The 19,851-nt window shown below is 44.8% G+C and overlaps 1 protein-coding gene across 31 annotated transcripts in view; it reads left to right on the top strand.

The window, feature by feature from the left end:
* Nucleotides 1-3,273: 3,273 nt before the first annotated feature.
* LOC102147848 (putative neuroblastoma breakpoint family member 5) overlaps nt 3,274-19,851 on the top strand; it is a 114,465-nt gene continuing 97,887 nt past the window's right edge. For 15 of the 31 annotated variants that reach the window (XR_011438636.1, XR_011438632.1, XR_011438635.1 and 12 more), the window contains exon 1: nt 3,748-3,884. The gene's annotated coding sequence lies outside the window, so the exon portion shown is untranslated. Of the gene's footprint in view, nt 3,885-19,851 lie in introns of all 31 variants that reach the window. The other 16 variants (XR_011438638.1, XM_070266923.1, XM_070266916.1 and 13 more) reach the window with 11 other exon arrangements.

Here is a 19,851-nt window from a genome sequence, read left to right as displayed (position 1 = left end):
CTTTGTTGGTTATTCTCAAGCAAGGATTCCTAGGATTTATTGCGTTGAGCTACCCAAGTTACTTCCCTCTCTCAGCCTCAGTCTCCTCAGCTGTAAAGTGGGAATACTGACAGTACCGACCTCATACAGTCAAGTGAGACGATGCGCAGGAAGCGCTTAGCATAGCAAAGCAGGCATTTTACGACCAAAAGCCAATTAATTTCCTCAGTTACAAATATGTGCTACATATACAGTTTGCCGTCAACTTATTTATAAACCATCACTGTGTGATGAAAAGATTACTGAGTTAGGAGCTCTACTCTATAGTGATGACTAGGCAAATTAATCAATCTCTCCAGGTTTCTATTTCCTTGTCTTTATAATGAAGGAGCTGGATTAGAGGATCTCTGAGTAACTTCAGTTCTGAAGTTCTGTGATTTAGGATTCTTTTCACTTCCTTTCTTTTTGAAGATTGGCACCTGAGCTAACATCTGTTGTCAATCTTTTTTTTTTTCTTCTTCTCCCCAAAGCCCCCCAGTACATAGTTGTATATTCCAGTTGTAGGTCCTTCTAGTTGTGGCATGTGGGATGCTCAGCAGGGCCTGATGAGCCGTGTCATGTCTGCGCCCAGGATCCCAACAGGCGAAACCCTGGGCCGCTGAAGCTGAGCAAGCGAATTTAACCACTTGGCTACGGGGCCGGCCCCCTCAATTCATTTTTAAGCAAAGTTTTAATGAAATTTAACACAGGAAGTATTGTCTGCTTTAGCAATTTATATGTTAATGAAATGTACTTCAGATTAAAATTGCATTATGCAATATTTAAAATACAGAAAGATTTGGAAAATGATGCATGTACCTGTCATTCACTTTAAGAAATAAAACTTCATTTTCCAAAAAAAATAGATGATTTGGAAATGCTGCGGGTGAAATTCAGTTATATTTAAAGGTACAAAAATAAGATTGAAATCACTGCTTAATAGAAGGAAATAACTTTAGTTGCCCATTGTTTCTGAAAAAAAGGTGTTTTTATGTCTGAGTGCCTCTGACGTTACACTAGGTGGAGGCCAAAGCAGAGAACAGGCCTCTCCTTTTTGGAACATTTCATCTAACTAAAATGCAATGAATACAGTTTAGCAACAATACACACCTAAATCAACCATCGCCCCTGAAGTTGATATGCGTCTCATTTGCAATGAGAAGCCTTTTATGGCAATCCAGGCCATGATGGAAACACCTCTTGACATAGCATTGGATTCAAATTCTGGCTCTTTTCCTTTCTAAGTGTGTGACCTTGGGCAAGTTATGGAACCCCTCTGGGCCTCAGTTTCTTCATAAAATGGGGCTAACCTTAGGGTTGTTGTGAATATTAAATAAGATTGAGCTAAGGCTCTAAGAGCAAGGCCTGACACATGGAGAAAGCTCAATGACTATCAGCTATTTATTATTACCCAATTCCATAAGTAATTATTGGATTTCTACTATATAGCAATCTCTGTACCAGACACTGAAATACCTTTGGGGCATCAGCATTTGGTGTCTGATCTACAAACAATGTGTTACAGAGTTAGATATGAAATTCTGGTAAATTCAGCAGTCCAGTGGGACCCAAGTTAATCTAGAAAAAAGGCTGGCTGGAGTCAGAGGGCTTTTTAAATTCAGGCGAGGATATGAAATGGAAATGAAATAGTTACTTAAGGTCTTGCCTTTAAGTTGAGTTCCTGTGCCAGGTCTCAGAGAGCGCATTACGATGCATACCAACGCCCCCGTGACATTCAAAGAGTCAAACATGCCTGATTAGACTTTCATGTCCTGTATCTATAAAAAGGTTATCGGTGCCTTTTCTCAGTGCAAATTATTTTTGGCTCTTACTAATATTTATGAATATAATAAAGTCCGTACAGCATAATGTATGTGATTACTTTGTTCCAGTCATCAGCTTGCTTTTATTTAAGGACAAATCCCAGAAGATGCTGCATCTTGGCCCATAATTTCAGCAGATAGGGAGTAGGCAATACATAGGAAAGGACAATTGTACTTTAGCACTATGGGACAAAAAGAGAAGCATAATCATGGCAATAAAGCATTCTCTTATACTATCAATTTATCACAGAAATGATGTAGGAAGACATGCCTTTGCAAACAATTTCATTGTGATGCTTCCTGGTGACCCCAAGCCTTGCCTATACAACAAGCAATCAATGTTTGGTTTGCAAATTGCAAACCTTGAGTGGACGTGCCCACAGGGCATTAAAAGCGGGTTTAAGGTGAATTCAACAGGAGCTGACCATTTGTTCAGTGACATCAGGGTGGACTGGCTTTGGCACCGGCCTGTTTGGTTGCTTTTGGTGACTTTGGGGTAATATTAAGGAAATCGTAGCCGTCATGTACCTCTCTCTATGGGGTTTTGACAGATACTGAATATTTGGTCACTAACTCCTCCTACCGCCCCTTCATTTGCACATTTTTCACAGTTAAGAAACTGAACGTATAGTTTATAACCCTTCCATGATACCATCTCTTTTAAGTTTGAAATAATTAGGCAACTTTTCTCAAAAACTCTTGATGTAAAGGAGAAAAGCGAATGTCTCTTAATAACAGGCATCTTGAACTCAAGCACTTACTAAGATAGAAAGAATACTCTAACAGCCAGAATTAACTTGGAACCTCATGTATCCCTACCCAGTACAGAAGGTTGTTGGAGCAGAATAAAAAGGTTCTGGATTCTCTTGTCCCTAGGTATCCTTTTTTGCCTACCCCACTTCCACAAGGCTGAAGGCTTTTAAATATTAAAATCATCCCAAAAGGCATCCCCTCCACCCGCTATTACACAAGTCACAAATCACTGCTCAAAGGAACAAAATGCGCCTGCGATAGTCCCCCATTTGGGTGCAGTCTTGATTCTGCAGAAAGATGAGACTCAGAATTCATGATCTGGATATATTTGGGCCCGGACTTGGGCCTTCCTGCTAAAACATAAAAACCAAAACAATCCACACCGCCCCTCGCCACCGCCAAAAACAAAAACAAAAACGCCCAGGCGCTGCGGCTGCTAACTCTTAGCAGCCTGGCTCACAATTTGACTGCAACGAACAAAAACAGGACTGAGCCCGGCTGCGTCCGACCCCGGCCTCCGGGCGCCAGGCCGAAGTTCCCCGGGCCGGGCTGCAGGCGGCGCGGGCACGGCCGGGCGCGGCGCTCGCGGGGACTTTCACCTGCTCGGCGGGCAGCGCGGGGGCGGCCCGGCGGCGGGCGGGGCCTCGGCGCCCCGCGGGAGGAGCCGGCCCGGGCCCGCCCCGCAGGAGGAGCCGCTCGCCCGCGGCCGATCCGGCGTCTCCGTGACAGGCAACCCGCGCCGCCGCCGCCGCCGCCGCCGCCGCCGGCTTTTCTTCCTCGTCCCGAGCCGTCCTCGCCGCTGCTCCGGGGCCGGCGCCGCGCCCAGTCCCGCTCGGGGCCGCGCGCCCTCCGTCCCCTCCCCCGGCCGGGCGCCGCGCCGCCCACTCCCGCCGCGCCGCCCACTCCCGTCGCGCCTCGCGCGCCGCCCTCCTCGCCGGCAGGAATTGCGCGGCCACAGCGCCGCTCGGGTCGCCCGCATCCGCGCCGCCCGGCCCTCGGCGCCGCTTCGTGTCCCGGCTCCCGCGGCCCCGGTGCGGCCAGGGCGTCCCCAGCCCGGCGCCCCTCACTCAGCCCGTGCTTCCTCCACGCGCCGTCGCGCCCGCCTCCCGCCTCCCCTCCCCGGGGTCTCGCCAGCCCCTTCCTGCCGCCGCCGCCTCCGGAGGAACGGGTCCACCGCGGGTCACCATGCCCAGCAAAACCAAGTACAACCTTGTGGATGATGGGCACGACCTGCGGATCCCCTTGCACAACGAGGACGCCTTCCAGCACGGCATCTGCTTCGAGGCCAAGGTGAGGGGGCCACGGTGAGGTCCTGCGCGGGAGGGGGCACGTCTGAGTGGATGGGATGCACAGCCATCCTGGACGCAGAGCTGATGGGTTAGGCTGATTTGGGGGCCTTTCTGTCAGGGAGGGTGACTTCCCCTTCTCAGTATAGAATTCCGCGGGCTCCTGCCCAGAACTGCCAAAGAGCACCTGCAAAGTTTGAGCGGCATTGCTTTACCCGCCTCCGCCCACCTGCAGACTCCCCCATCCTTGCCCGCCTGAGACTGATGGAGTTACTTCCCGGGTCCCTCTTTCTGAGGAGGAGAAGCTGGTGAGTGAGCACAGCCTGGATGTGGTTCTTCAGAATAGGTTTAGGGAAGCCCTGGTGTTATTTACCTGCTGGGATCCCATGGGAGAGGTGCTTTCAGGAAGGTCTTTTAAACGGGGAAATTCCCGCTTCCTGATGGAGGAAAATAACACAGGGGTGTGTTTTTCGATTCCAGGTAATCAGGTCTAGGTGTCAGAGTCACTTCCTAAATGCCTGATTTGCCACGACTCTTGCAAGTGCCGGTCGTTGAAAGGTGGTGGGGAGTGAAAGCTGCCCATTTGCTAATTTTTTTTTAAATTTTTTTTATTAAGTTATTGATAGGTTACAATCTTGTGAAATTTCAGTTGTACATTAATGTTTGTCAGTCATGTTGTATGTGCACCACTTCACCCTTTGTGCCCATCCCCCACCCCACCTTTCCCCTGGTATCCACTAAACTATTCTTGGTCCATAGTTTTAAATTCCTCATATGAGTGGAGTCATACACAGATTATCTTTCTCTCGCTGGCTTATTTCACTTAACATAATCCTCTCAAGGTCCATCCATGTTATTGCAAATGGAATGATTTTGTTCTGTTTGCAGCTGAGTAGTATTCCATTGTATATATGTACCACATCTTCTTTATCCATTCGTCTGTTGATGGGCACTTAGGTTGCTTCCACGTCTTGGCTATTGTAAACAGTGCTGCAATAAACATTGGGGTGCACAGGACTTTTGGGATTGCTGACTTCAGGCTCTTTGGATAAATACCCAGTAGTGGGATGGCTGGATCTTATGGTAGTTCTATTTTTAGTTTTTTGAGGAATCTCCATACTGTTTTCCATAGTGGCTGCACCAGTTTGCATTCCCACCAGCAGTGTATGAGGGTTCCTTTTTCTCCGCAACCTCTCCAACATTTGTTACTATTAGTTTTAGATACTTTTGTCATTCTAACGGGTGTAAGGTGATATCTTAGTGTAGTTTTGATTTGCATTTCCCTGATGATCAGCGATGATGAGCATCTTTTCATGTGCCTATTGGCCATCAGTATATCTTCTTTGGAGAAATGCCTGTTCATGTCTCCAGCCCATTTTTTGATTGGGTTGTTTGATGTTTTGTGGTTGAGTTGCGAGAGTTCTTTATATATTAAGGATATTAAGCCTTTGTCAGATATATGACTTGCAAATATTTTTTCCCAGTTAGTGGGTTGTTTTTTTGTTTCAATCCTGTTTTCATTTGCCTTGAAGAAGCTCTTTAATCTGATGAAGTCCCATTTGTTTATTCTTTCTATTGTTTCCCTTCTCTGAGAAGGCATGGTGTCCGAAAAGATCCTTTTAATACTGATGTCAAAGAGTGTACTGCCTACGTTTTCTTCCAGAAGCCTTATGGTTTCAGGTCTCACCTTTAGGTCTTTAATCCATTTTGAGTTTATTTTGGTGAATGGTGAAAAAGAATGGTCAATTTTCATTCTTTTCCATGTGGCTTTCCAGTATTCCCAGCACCATTTGTTGAAAAGACTTTCTCTTCTCCATTGTATGCCCTCAGCTCCTTTGTCAAAGATAAGCTGTCCATAGATGTGTGGTTTTATTTCTGGGCTTTCAGTTCTGTTCCATTGATCTGTGCACCTGTTTTTGTACCAGTACCATGCTGTTTTGATTACTGTAGCTTTGTAGTATGTTTTGAAGTCAGGGATTGTGATGCCTCCCGTTTTGTTCTTTTTTCTCAGGATTGCTTTAGAAATTCGGGGTCTTTTGTTGCCCCCTATGAATTTTAGGATTCTTTGTTCTAATTCTGTAAAGAATGTCATTGGGATTCTGATTGGGATGGCGTTGAATCTGTAGCTTGCTTTAGGTAGAATGGACATTTTAACTATGTTTATTCTTCCAATGCATGTACATGGAATGTCTTTCCATCTCCTTATGTCATCATCCAATTCTCTCAGAAAGGCCTTGTAATTTTCATTATATAGGTCCTTCACTTCCTTAGTTAAATTTACCCCAAGGTATTTTATTCCTTTTGTTGCGATTGTGAATGGTATTGTATTCTTGAGTTCTTTTTCTGTTGGTTCATTACTGGAGTATAGAAATGCTACTGATTTATGCAAATTGATTTTATACCCTGCAACTTTGCTGTAGTTGTTGATTACTTCTAAGAGTTTTCCAATGGATTCTTTGGGGTTTTCTATATATAAGATCATGTCGTCTGCAAACAGCGAGAGTTTCACTTCTTCCCTCCCTATTTGGATTCCTTTTGTTCCTTTTTCTTGCCTGATTGCTCTGGCCAGGACCTCCAGTACTATGTTAAATAAGAGTGGTGATAGAGGGCATCCTTGTCTCGTTCCTGTTTTCAGGGGGATGGGGTTCAGTTTTTGCCCATTGAGTGTGATGTTGGCTATGGGTTTGTCATATATGGCCTTTATTATGTTGAGGTAGTTTCCTTCTATGCCCATTTTGTTCAGAGTTTTTACCATAAATGGCTGTTGGATCTTGTCAAATGCCTTCCCGGCATCTATTGAGATGATCATGTGGTTTGTATTCCTCAGTTTGTTGATGTGGTGTATCACATTGATCAATTTGCGGATGTTGAACCATCCCTGTGTCCCTGGTATGAATCCCACCTGATCCCGATGTATGATTCTTTTGATGAATTGCTGAATTCTAGTTGCCAAAATTTTGTTTAGAATTTTTGCATCTATGTGCATCAGTGATATTGGCCTATAGTTCTCTTTTTTCGTGGTGTCCTTGTCAGGTTTTGGTATCAGCGTGATGTTGGCCTCATAGAATGTGTTAGGAAGTGTTCCATCTTCCCTAATTTTTTGGAATAGCTTGAAAAGGATAGGTATTAAATCCTCTCTGAATGTTTGGTAGAATTCCCCAGGAAAGCCATCTGGTCCTGGGGTTTTATTCTTTGGGATGTTTTTGATTGCTGTTTCAATCTCTTTCCTTGTGATTGGTCTGTTCAAATTGTCTGCCTCTTCTTGAGTGAGCTTTGGGAGATTGTAGGAGTCCAAGAATTTATCCATTTCCTCTAGGTTATCCATTCTGTTGGCATATAGTTTTTTGTAGTATTCTCTTATAATCTGTTGTATTTCTGCAGAGTCTGTTGTTATTTCTCCTCGCTCATTTCTGATTTTGTTTATTTGAGCTTTCTCCCTTTTTTTCTTTGTGAGTCTGGCTAGTGGTTTGTCAATTTTATTTATCTTCTCAAAAAACCAGGTCTTTGTTTCATTTATCCTTTCTACTGCCTTTTTCGTTTCAATAGTATTTATTTCTGCTCTGATTTTTATTATTTCTCTCCTTCTGCTGACTTTGGGCTTCATTTGTTCTTTTTTCTCTAGTTCAGTTAGATGTGCTTTAAGGTTGCTTATTTGGGATTTTTCTTGTTTGTTAAGATGTGCCTGTATTGCGATGAATTTTCCTCTTAATACAGCTTTTGCTGTATCCCATAGGAGTTGGTATGGCATGCTATCATTTTCACTTGTTTCCAGGTATTTTTTGATTTCTTCTTTAATTTCTTCAATGATCCATTGCTTGTTCAGTAGTGTGTTGTTTAGTCTCCACATCTTTGTGGCTTTCTCAGCTTTTTTCTTGTAATTAATTTCTAGCCTTATAGCACTATGATCTGAGAAGATGCTTGTTATTATTTCAACTTTTTTAAATTTGTAGAGGCTTGCCTTGTTTCCCAACATATGGTCTGTCCTAGAGAATGTTCCATGTGCACTTGAGAAGAATGTGTATTCAGCTCCTTCAGGGTGGAGTGATCTATATATGTCTATTAAGTCCAATTGTTTTAGTTTTTCATTCAGCTCCACTATTTCCTTGTTGATTTTCTGTCTGGATGATCTGTCCGTTGATGTGAGTGGGGTGTTGGGGTCCCCTCCTGTTATTGTGTTGTTTTTAACATCTTCCTTTAGGTCTGTTAATAGTTGCTTTAGGAATCTTGGTGCTCCTGTGTTGGGTGCATAGATATTTATAAGCGTTATTTCTTCTTGATGAAGTGTCCCTTTGATCATTATATATTGTCCCTCTGTGTCTCTCTTTACCTGTCTTATTTTGAAATCCACTTGGTCTGATATGAGAATTGCAACACCTGCCTTTTTTTCCTTGCTATTTGCTTGAAGTGTTGTCCTCCACCCCTTCACCCTGAGTCTGTGTTTGTCCTTGGGGCTGAGGTGTGTTTCCTGGAGGCAACAAATTGTTGGATCTTGTTCTTTAATCCATTTTGCCACTCTGTGTCTTTTTATTGGAGAGTTCAATCCGTTCACATTGAGAGCGATTATTGATGCATTTGGACTTAATGCTGTCAATCTGTCGCTCATTATCTTGTTTTCCTGTGTTTCTTTTCCTGTGTGCTTTAGACTACCCATTTAATACTGCAATTTCTTATGCTGGGTTTCTTAGATTTTTCCTTATCTATGATTTGTGACTCTGTTCTGTACTTTATTTTAGTGTCTACCTTGAAGTTTGTATCTAGAATCTCGTGTATAATATAGTCTATTCTCTGGTGGTCTCTTACTTACTTGACCAATACTGATTTAGACCCTTTGCTCTTCCCCTCCTAAATAATTATTTTCATTTTTTATTCCAACTCGTCTTATTAATTTGTAGTTAGAGTGCTAAGATCGTCCTTGTTTTGGTAGTTTCCTTATTTTTGCCCTAATGCTATAGTTGAATATTTGCTATCCTGTTCTGGTTCTATCCATCGGTCTCCCTCGTCTGTGGCTTGTGTCCCCTTTCTCCCTTTTTTCTTTTTTCAAGTATGAGAGCCTTCTTGAGGATTTCTTGTAATGGAGGGCTTTTAGTTACAAATTCCCTTAAATTTGTTTGTCTGGAAAAGATTTAATTTCTCCCTCATATCTGAAGGAAATTCTTGCTGGATAGAGTATTCTTGGCTGAAGGATTTTATCCTTTAAAGCTTTGAATATATCACTCCATTCTCTCCTAGCTTGTAGGGTTTCTGTAGAGAAATCCGCTGACAGTGTGATAGGGGCTCCTTTATAGGTTATTCTCTTTTTTTTCTTTACTTCCCTGAGTATTCTTTCCTTATCATTCCTACTTGCCAACTTTACTATTATGTGCCTTGTGGTGGGTCTTTTTACATTGACAAATCTAGGAGATATAAAACCCTCCTCTACACACATTTCTCCTTTGATCCCTAGATTTGGGAAGTTCTCTTCAATAATTTCGTTAAGCACACTTTCTGCTCCATTTTCCTTTTCCATATTCTCGGGAATTCCTATGATCTTTATGTTCTTACTCCTCATTGAATCCATTATCTCTTGGAGATTTTCCTCATTTTTTTAAATTCTTAGTTCTCTTTCTTCCTCTGTCTGGCGCCATTCAGCCTGTCTGTCTTCGATTCTGCTGATTTGCTCCTCTTTGTGGTCTACACGGGCATTCAGGGAATCCGTATTCTGTTTTATCTGGTCCATTGTGTTTTTCATCTCAAGTAATTCTGTTTGATTCTTCTTTATGATTTCAATCTCTTTTGTGAAGTAACTCCAGGACTCGGCTTGTTTCTCTATCTTTCTCTCTACCTCATTGAGTTTTTTTATTATAGCTGCTCTGAATTCATTATCACTTAGTTTACCTAATTCCAAGTCCTCAGGACTTCTGTGTTTTTATTGTTTTCCTTCTGGTCTGGGGCTTTTATAAATTGCTGGATAGTAGAGGAGCGGTTTTTTCTCATGGTGGTAGAATTCAGTTGCAGTTACAGCCTGTCGCCACTAGATGGGGGTCGAGAGCGGCGTGTTAGCTCTCCGCCTTGGGGCAAGATGGCTGCGCCCACTGGCTTTGCTGGGGGGGAGGGGCTGTTACTCACACGCGCCGGTCTGGGTTCAGATCAGTTCTGTTCTCTGGTCTCCCAAGGCCCTTGATTTATAGGGTCCCCGTGGATGGAAGCTTCCCCCCCCCCCATCAGCGGGTCTCCACTGAATCAGCGGCAGGAGTCCTGGATGATCCCCCGGTCCCGCGGCCCCTGCCCCGCTCCTTCCCGACCCGCGCCGCAGCGATCGCAGACTCCAGGGGACAGAGCGATGTTCTCTCCTACCGTTCCAGCACCTCCGAAGGTGTAAAGCTAGGTTTATGATCCCCGCCTTCTTGGTATTGTAGGTCTCTAACGAGCTGGCATTATGTTTATTTTCTGAAATTCAGTTCTTCCAATCTTTTGTTGTATTTTGGAGGGGAGAGAATCCCGGGTCAGCTCACCCCGACATTTTGCTCCACCCCGTAGCTCTATTTGCCATTTGCTAGTTTTGTGGCGCAATGTTGTTAGGGAACCGGTGCTGGAGAATTTAGCAGGGATGACTGGAATTTTCAGCGCTGAGACCAGAGCTCCCAGTCTTGGGGGAGGGGGCGGGGTGGGAGCCTTGGTGCTGGACCATCAGGTGTGAATAAGGCTGGCCCCGTGTGATGCGCTTCCCAGAGTGAGGACTTATGGTTTCTGAAATTGCAGCTGGGGTTCACGCTGCCCATTCCCTGGGAAAAGTGCTTGGGCTCTTCCTTCATGCCACCACCCCTCTCCCCCGGTGCCGTAAAGACCAGGGGACGCTCAGCACCTTCAGTGTGCCTGTCACTGATAAGTGATGGAAAGTATTTCCCTTCCAAGTCGATTGTGTCTTGCTGCTTTTGGAAAGGAAGTTTTTTCGGTATGGAGACGATTTTACACTTTGTTCCCTTTTTCTCCTTCGTGACTGTGTAGATGCAGGCAGTTAGCATCTCATGCAAGGATTATTCCATCAGGTGGCTATTCCCTTCAATTTGTGACATATCTTTTGAGTGTCTGATGTGTGCCTAATGAGGTTAGCTATCTTAAGATCTTTTCCTTCTCATGGAGATGTGTGAGTTGGTGAGTCTTACCATTTTTTTTCCTGAATAGCCTTCCCCCACCCATATTTGCTAGAGCTAGAAGGACACCCCTTGTCCCCCTAGACATCAAATCCTGCAGTGGAATGCAGAGCTGAATTACTGGGTATGGCTGGGACCAGAGTGGGGCTGTAGCCAAGATCTTATCTTGCTTCTCTCAGAGTAGATCTGGATGGTCTGAGATGGGATGTTTGGGTTAAATTTTGTCCGGGCCTGTTGCTTTGGTGAGCAGGTTTTTTAAAGTATGAGTTTTTATCACAGTCATGATTTAATTTTCATGGGCATACTTAAACTGGGAAATTGGCTTTTGTCTTGTTTGGCTCACCAGTGCTCTGCTTTGCAAGAATGAGGGTAAGAAGAGAGATCAGAATTAAAGTGCTTTTAAGCCTTTTTAGTCTTTTCCCACAGTCTGCATTTGGTCCCAACCAGGTCTCAAACCCTAGCATGCACAAGACTCACCAGGTAAGGGCATGAAGTCTGATTCTTGCCACCCACAATTCTAACTTGATACATCTGGGGGGAGCCGGGGGCTGTATACCTTTCACGGACCTTCCAGGTGACTTAATGCAGGTGATCGTCAGACGGAGAAATGCTGGTACTGAGGCTTGCTTCCGACTTGCTGGAGCTTACCCTCCCTTTCCCAACATGCAGTTTCTTTTCTTAAGCGAATGTCTGGGGGCTGCGGGATATAGTTGCTATAGTAACTTCCCTGAATTCACAGACAGTGGCACTGGGTAAGAGGAGGGGGAGCCACAGGTGGTCTAGGCAGCGTTCCCAGCGCAGATCTGAAACACAGGGGACCCAGGGTTCTGCTTTGAGAGTGGTGAGGTAGAGAGGAAAGGACAGGGCTGACTTTGAGGACTGATTCCTAACGCCCAGCTCTTTGTAATTGATGCTGGACACCAGCACGTTCAAACCACGTCAGCCAGGATCTGAGCAGAGGGAAGCAGAAGCTCTTCTGTCCCATGTGTACCCGGCGAGCACTCCTCGGACTGGTTTCCACATCCCTCTAGAGCAGCGTCCGTGGAACTGCCATCACTGGGATTTCAGGGTTAAATCCACTCCACACTTGGCCAGTGTTTTGGAAAAGCACAGGCTGTAAAATAGAAATGTATTATAACTGCTTTGTCAGATAGCGTTGGAAAATGAGCCCAGGTCCTTCTCTCCCAAGGGCTGGCGGTTTTTCAGAATCAACACTGTATGGAATGACTCTTTGCATGGATGCTGCTCATTTTCAGGGTTCTGCAGAGATTGAAAGGGTATAGGTTTGGTTGAAGGGCATCTGGGTGTCAGAGGTTCTGTGCGTTGAATTATCAAGCAGCATCCTAGATGTTTTTCACCTGCCATATTTCATGTACTTCTCACTGCTTCCCCGGAGGTGGGTCTCCTTATGTCTTTTAAACGAGGATATAAACTCAGGGAAGTTGCTGCTTGCTTTAGTGCACACAGCTGTGTATAGCAAAGCCAGGGTTAAAGCTGGGAGCTTTGACTTCAGGCTCCCAAATCCAGTGCTCATTTAATAATATTTTTGGAGTGTTCACTGTGTTGGGCAGTGGTCTGATTCTTGGCTCACCGGTGGGGCACCCTCAGGTTGCTGGCCTCTTGGACTCTGATGCAGGAAATTATTCAAACTTTTAATGCTGGGCTGTTTGCAGATATCCCCTTGGGCTGGGAGCTGCTCCTAAGAGATACCCACTGTCCAAGTTCAGCAAGGGGGCCGGCCAGCTCACTGGTGGTTGCTGTTAGATGGGTGGTAAAATCTCACTTGGCTTGAAAGCTTGTGTGGCTCTGTGTACCTGCCTCTCCCTCTGCCAGAATGCCTTCCTGCTGGCTACTGCCATCAACTGACTGTCTCTACTCCTGGATGAGAAGGAGACTTCCAATGATGATGATGCAAAGGACAGTAAGAATATTAATAACATGGTGATGATGCCTTCTATTTGTAGGTGATTTTCTTTTTTTGAGGAAGATTAGCCCTGAGCTAACTGCTGCCAATCCTCCTCTTTTTTTCTGAGGAAGACTGGCCCTGAGCTAATATCCGTGCCCATCTTCCTCTACTTTGTATATGGGACGCCTGCCACAGGGTGGCTTGCCAAGCAGTGCCATGTCCGCACCCGGCAAAGTGGAACGTGTGCACTTAACTGCTTCACCACCGGGCCGGCCCCTGTAGGTGATTTTTGATTTGCATGGGACTTGCACGTATGAAGGATTTTCCTTGTATGGAAGCAGGAACATTAGCGTTGTCTCCATTTTTCAGATGACAAAATTGGGGAGCAGAGAGATTAACTTGTCCAGAGTCTCAGAAGTGATAAGATGAGAAGATAATGATTATAGCTGATATTTAGTGAACACTTATTATGAGCCATGTATTGTTCCAGGTGCAGCCCCATTTAATCCTGGTGCATGGTTCTTTTCCCTGATCCTGAAGTGGTTGCTTCCTCTGTATTCATAGCACTCACTGCCTGGCCCATTCGCTGATACCTGCGTGTGTGGTACAGACTGTCAGAACTGGAAAGCACCATAGCTCACTTGATTTTACAGATGAGGAAATTGAGGTCCAGAGGGGAAGTCATTGACCCAAGGTCACACAGCTGGATAAGAGCAGACTCAGGACTCCTCCCGAGTTTCTTGCCTCAGTTTGGTTTCAGTTCCCTATTGCTGCTTCATAAACTACCTCCAAACTCAGTGGCTTAAAACAACATCTGTTTAATTTGCTCATGATTCTTGGATCAGGAATTCAGGCAGGGCTTGTCTGGGTTGTTCTTCTGTTGCATGTGGTGTTGACTGGATCACTCGGCTTCATTCAGCTGTGGCTGGACTGGGCTGGAAGGTCCTAGAAAGCTTCACTCACATGGCTGGTGCCTTGGTGGTCCTCCATGTGGCGATTCTCTCCACTGGGTAGCTTGGATTTCCTCATAGCATGTTGGCCCTTTTATTTGGCAGCTGGCTTTCAAGAGGGAGCATTCCAAGCAGTGAAGGCAGAAGCTCTTAAGGCCTGGCCTCCAGAGTTACACAGGGTCACTTCTGCCGCATTCTGTTGGCCAAAGCGGGCCATAGGCCAGCTCAGATTCTAAAGGAGGAGAAGTAGATTTCACTTCTTGATGGGGACTGTCAAGGTCACGTTGCAACAGTGCACATGGGATGAGAGAGATTGCCAAAGCCGTCTTTGGATCCCAGTCTAACACAAAATTGTGTGTTCTTTCCCCTCTGTATATCCTTCTCTGACGATATCAAGTGTTTCTTGAGGACTTTGTCTTATGCTTCTTTGTATAACCCACCCCCCGCCAACATCAGGTACATGTATAGTCGGCAGTGACCGATTATTTGTCAAGTGGAAGAAATGACCAGTTGTAGAAATCTGAAAGCAGTAAATATATTGTCATATTGCTGAGTGAATTCGTGGTTTGGGAGTTCTTGGTCAAATCTGACCTGACTTCTCTGGCCATATTTCCCTCTTTGCTAAATGACTTCCCTGGTTGATGGTTTCCATGATGTGGATTTTAGAGATTCTAATAACCCCACATGGCAGGCTGCCTGTCGATGTCTCTTGAATATACTGTCTTGAGGGCTTCCAGATTAGGACGTTACCTACATCGGCTCACCATAAATGTGGTACTCTCACTCAAGCCTAAGCTTCTAGTCCGTGGTAAAGAGCTCTCAGAACCGACTCCACTATATCCTGGGTGTATGCACTCCTCACCCCACCCCAAACCAAGGGTCCTGTTCTCCAGGATTCTGGACCAGCAGGGCCTCAGATAGAGGATCTGGCGTATTCACTGATGTTATCATTGACGTGGAGGTTTATTTCACCTTATTATGTATTTGTCCAGATGCTTTTAAATCCATTGTTCTCTTCTGCCCAGATCACTTTGGGAGGACAGTGAGTCTCAAAGCTATAGCGCTGTCTGAAATGGGTGTCCCAAGGCATTCCTCAACAGCCGATGTTTTGGGATTTGATGGGCAAGTCTATTTCTCCCTTAGTGGTACATTTCATAGTTTTATGGCTTTCAGTCACATCTCCTTTACCCAAAAGGTCACACTTCATTTAATGGTCAAAATCACACAGTCACGTGTAATACTGACCTTTGCCTGTCATCTATGTCCAAGACCCTAATCAGACTTATTGTTTATTATTGCTTACTCATAATGCTGCTACTTCTAAGAAGTCAAAGTCTCAGAATGCTTTCTCCATTTTACCTGCCTCCTCATACCTACATTGCCTTGAGGCTGCCCTTAGCACCCCGGTGACCTTTTTGTTGTCCTCATCCTGCCCCCTGAACAGCATGGGCCATGCCCATGACCCTGTCTGTCCCTTCCACTTTCCTGCCCTACACTACAAACTTGGTCTCTGCTACTTTTCTTCTTCCTTCCTATTTTTGGAAAAAGGACTTTCTTCCTTCCTCCCTCCCCTGCCTTCTTCCTAATAACTATTGAGATATAATTCACATACCATACAGTTCACTAATTTAAAATGTACAATTAAGTACTTTTTAGTACATTCCTATACATGTGCAACCATCACCACAGTCAATTTTGGAACATTTTCATCACCTCAAAAAGAAACCCTATACCCTTTAGCTATCACCCCCTTATCTCCCCATCATCCCAGCCCTAAGCAACCACGAATCTACTTTCGGTCTCTAGATTTGCTTGTTCTGGACATTTCTTATGAATGGAATCATGTAGTGTGTGAGTTTTTTTGTGACTAGCTTCTTTCACTTAGCATAACGTTTTAAATGTTCAGCCGTGTTGTAGCATGTAGCAGGACTTCATCCCTTTTTGTGGTCATGTTCCATTGTATCGATATAACACATTTTGTTTATCCATTCATCAGTCGATGAACATTAAGGTTGTTTCTGTTTTTTAGCTATTGTGAATAATGCTGCGTATAAACCTTCATGTAAAAGTTTTTTGTGTGATAAATGCTTAGATTTGTTATGGGTAGCTAGTCAGCAGTGATATTGCTGGATCCTATGGTAACTATATTTAACCATTGTGGAACTGCCAGATTGTTTTCCAGTGTGGCTGCACCATTTTACTTGTCCACTAGCGATGTATTAGGATTCTGATTTCTCCCCGTCCTCATGGACACTTGTTATCTGGCCTTTCGATTGTAGTCATCCCAGTGGGTGTGAAGTCATTTCACTGTGGTTTTGATTTGCATTTCCCTGGCGAATAATCATAATAGAACATCTTTTCATGTGTTTATTGGCCATTTGTCTATCTTCTTTGGAGAAACGTCTGTTCAGATCCTTTGCCCATTTTTAAATTGGATTGTCTTCTTTTTTTAATTGTCACTGAGTTGTAAGAGCTCTTTATATATTCTGCATTCAAGTCCCTTTTGTAGATTTGCAAATATTTTCACCTATTCTGTGGGTGGTCTTTTTACTTTCTTGATATTGTCCTTTGAAACGCAAAAGTTTTTAATTATGATGAAGTCCGATTAACTTTTTTTCTTTTTCTCTCTCTCTTTTTAAGACCCATCTGCCCTCCATCCCCTGCTAGCTGGCCTCTCCTGAGTCTTGATTCACTACCCCCATTGCTCCCCACCCCCACCTTTGCATTGTTCCATCCTCCTCCCCACCAGCTCACTCCTCTCTTCCCGGGAATATGCCTTGGCCTTCCCTACGTGATAACTCTTCTCTCCACCTTTTTCTTTCACGTGTTGTCCTCTTCCTGTCACCGTGGTCTGTTCTCCGCAGTTGCTCAGTACTCATTCAGTCCCTGGCCGTGTCCTTCTGACTTCTATCCTGGCTACCATATAGAAGTTGTTCTGTTACCCTTCTCTGTCCTCATCCTTTTTCATTTTTCTTCCTGAGCCTCCTGTCCTTGTCCTTCTTGGAAGGCCTCGTTTGGCTCTCTGTGGGGGCTCTCCCTTGGCCGTGGCCCTGGCCAGCCCCTCTGGCGGCACCTCCTCCTCCTGTGCTGAGTGTTCTTTCCCCTCCCTTTGACCTCTCACGGGAGTGCTCCAGTGCTCCCCTCCCACCTCTTCTGTTATGCAGGTTGGCTCCTGGGTCTCTGGCTCCAGTCCAGACTCCGGATCTTCATTTCTAGCTTCCTTCTGGCTCTCTCTACCCCAATGAACTCGTTGCTGACTCAATCTCTCAACAAGCTTGAAATCAAATCTCTCTGCTGACTTCATACTTCTTTTAACAACCCCACCATCCTCTCAGGCACCCAGGCCTAACATTTTGGAGCAGTGCTTGAATCTGGTCATACAACAGCAGACTCATTAGCTGTTAACTGAGTACGTATGGTGGCGGGGCTCTGCTCTCCCATACCCCCACATCAAGTCAGTTGAATTTTCTCAGTGACATCCATCCATGCATCCTGCCTGTCCCATCTCTTCCCACCTCTGGCTAGTTTAGATGCTCACCACCTCTCACCATACTGTTTCAGTATCCTATAAACTTTTGCTCTGTTAATTTTCCTGAAATGTAATTACGTTATCCTCCAATTCAAAAGCTAAGCCTACTATATTAGATTCAAAATTCTTAGCATGATGTTCAGGGCTCTCTGTTTTTTGAATAATTCCCTTTCATTGCCCTATGCTTCAACCCAGCCGGAGTATTCACCATTCCCTAAACCCATCCTGTGATTTCCCACCCGTCTCTCAGACCCAGTCCTCATGTCACGCAGTGAAGTGGGTGCTACCAGTCCCTCCTCCATCAAAGGGACTGACCAGACCCTGCTATGGATTAAAGCTGCTTGCTCCTGTCTGATTTTCACCCCCCACTGTCCCTGTCAGGGTCCCTGTCCCTTTGCCCCTGTGTCTTCTGTAGTGCTGAGTGCATATGGAAAATGTATTTTGAATGAATGAACGTTATTTCTAAGGTGCTCCCTACACGGACTGCCAGGGCCCTCTGTGTCACCTAAGAGGGGGGATGCCTCATTTGGCTCCAGTCTCCTCCCGACCCTTTCTCATGCTTAGGCCTGCAACTCTCAGTCCCCGGTGACTTGAGGGACTCTCCAGGTATCCCAGGAGGTATCCCCACCCCTACCTCAGAGAGAGCCACTTCCTTCCAAAGGAAGTGTTGAGCAAGCACTTTCCCTGAATTAAATAGGGTTTCAGTGATGGACGTGCAATAGAGTTGGAATCTTTGATTATAGAACCTTTGGCCAATTTTGGGAGTAGGTAATGGTCATTAGTGAAAAACATTTTCAACCAGTTGTGTTCTGGTTAATGAATTGATGCCTTTCCCCCATTCATTGTTTTATTTCCTTTAATTTGCTATTTTATAGTTTTTAGGACATGAATTTGGTTGGCAGCGTAACAGCAAGGATTCAGGAGGCCAACTGTGTTTGGGTTCGAATCCCGGCTCTGTCTCGCACTTGCTGTGTGACCTTGTGCCAGTTACTTAACATCCCTCGTTTAGTATCCTCATCTGTAAAAAGAGGAAACCAGTATCACATACCTCTTAGGGTTAACGAGAGGAGTAAACGAGTGATATTTGCAAATGCTGAGCACAGTGCCTGGCACAGAGTCCGTTGCTGTTCTTATTGTTGTTATTTAGTCTTACAAATTGCAATTTGTTTCATCTGTGCATGGTTTTAACCTCTGGAATTGTCGTATGCTCTGTTCTTTTATAAATCAGAGGCCTAGTAGTGTATTATCTTCATTTTACATGCCTGCTTAAAAAAATCTAGCTGTCTGATCCCCAAAGTTGCAAATCAGACAGCATGACTACTTTGTGGGCTTAAAATAGCTGTCAGCCTTGTTGGGAAGGAATAAAAAGGGGTTAACTACCTTCTGGTGCATGCCCCCATCACATTTGTTCCAGCCCTTTAATCCTCGTTAGGATTAAAAATCACAGAATCTTGTTAAGTACAGTATGTTGTCTGTCTTCCCTGTCGTTCTCTGAATTTCTTGGATAAATATTTCTTTAAGCAGAGGTAATCTAAGCAGCAGAAATCTTACATCATGGGATTAATTAATACCTTGCGATGCTTACGTTTCCCTTTTCAATTTTTATATTCAGCATCATGTTTCCTTTCAAGCACTGGAGCAGCTGGCTTTAAAAGTTACTTAAAATGGTCCTTCCAGGAAGTTCCGAGCCCAAAGTGTTGACACACTGTAGAACGCCTGCTCCTCTAGCTCCTGCGTGTGACCCGGTTGATTTTCTGTAGCACTTTAACGAGACTTGTGAGTCTTATACCCTTCTGGTCCATCCATGAGAATGGACGGTGGCTAACCCGGTTTATTCTTGAAGCTACAGTGCTTTCCAGGAGAACTGTTGAAATGATCAACCTTGAGAGTTGAATGAGACCTGGGACTCCCAACGTAGGGGTGGGCAAGAAGAGGGCACTTGCCACCCGGTGCACCCTGAGCTGTATTTGGAACATTCTGAGCTCCGTTAGCCTGTGCGTGAGCACCTTAGAGAGAAATGCTATTTGCACGCTTGCAGAATTAACATGTGTCCTGTATCCTGTGCTGCTCTTCCTGCTCGTCCTGGGTGTGCATTTCTTGTCCCTGATCTAGGCTACAAGCTTCTCAAGGGCCAAGGGGACTCCCCACGTACCTGCCTCGTGCCATCCACATCACAGAAAGCTAACAGAATAATCGCTATTATTTAAAAAGCACTTACTATGTTCCAGGCACTATGCCAGGCTCTTTCTGTGACACGATCAGTCCTCCCAACAGCCGTGTGAATTAAGGTACTCTCACTATCCTAGTTTTACAGATGGGGAAACTGAGGCATAGTAATTTGCTTACAGTCCACATTTAGTAAGCGGTAGCTTCGCTGAGTCAAAGCCAGGCATTTTGGCTTGGGACATCTACTCTTAACCACTGTGCTGTGTGTCTTTCAAAACACCAGGAGCTAA

Source organism: Equus caballus, chromosome 5 (assembly GCF_041296265.1).
Source record: "Equus caballus isolate H_3958 breed thoroughbred chromosome 5, TB-T2T, whole genome shotgun sequence".
Lineage (NCBI taxonomy): Eukaryota > Metazoa > Chordata > Mammalia > Perissodactyla > Equidae > Equus > Equus caballus.
Note: the sequence above shows the minus strand (reverse complement) of the source record. Positions and strands in the feature narration are given on the sequence as shown.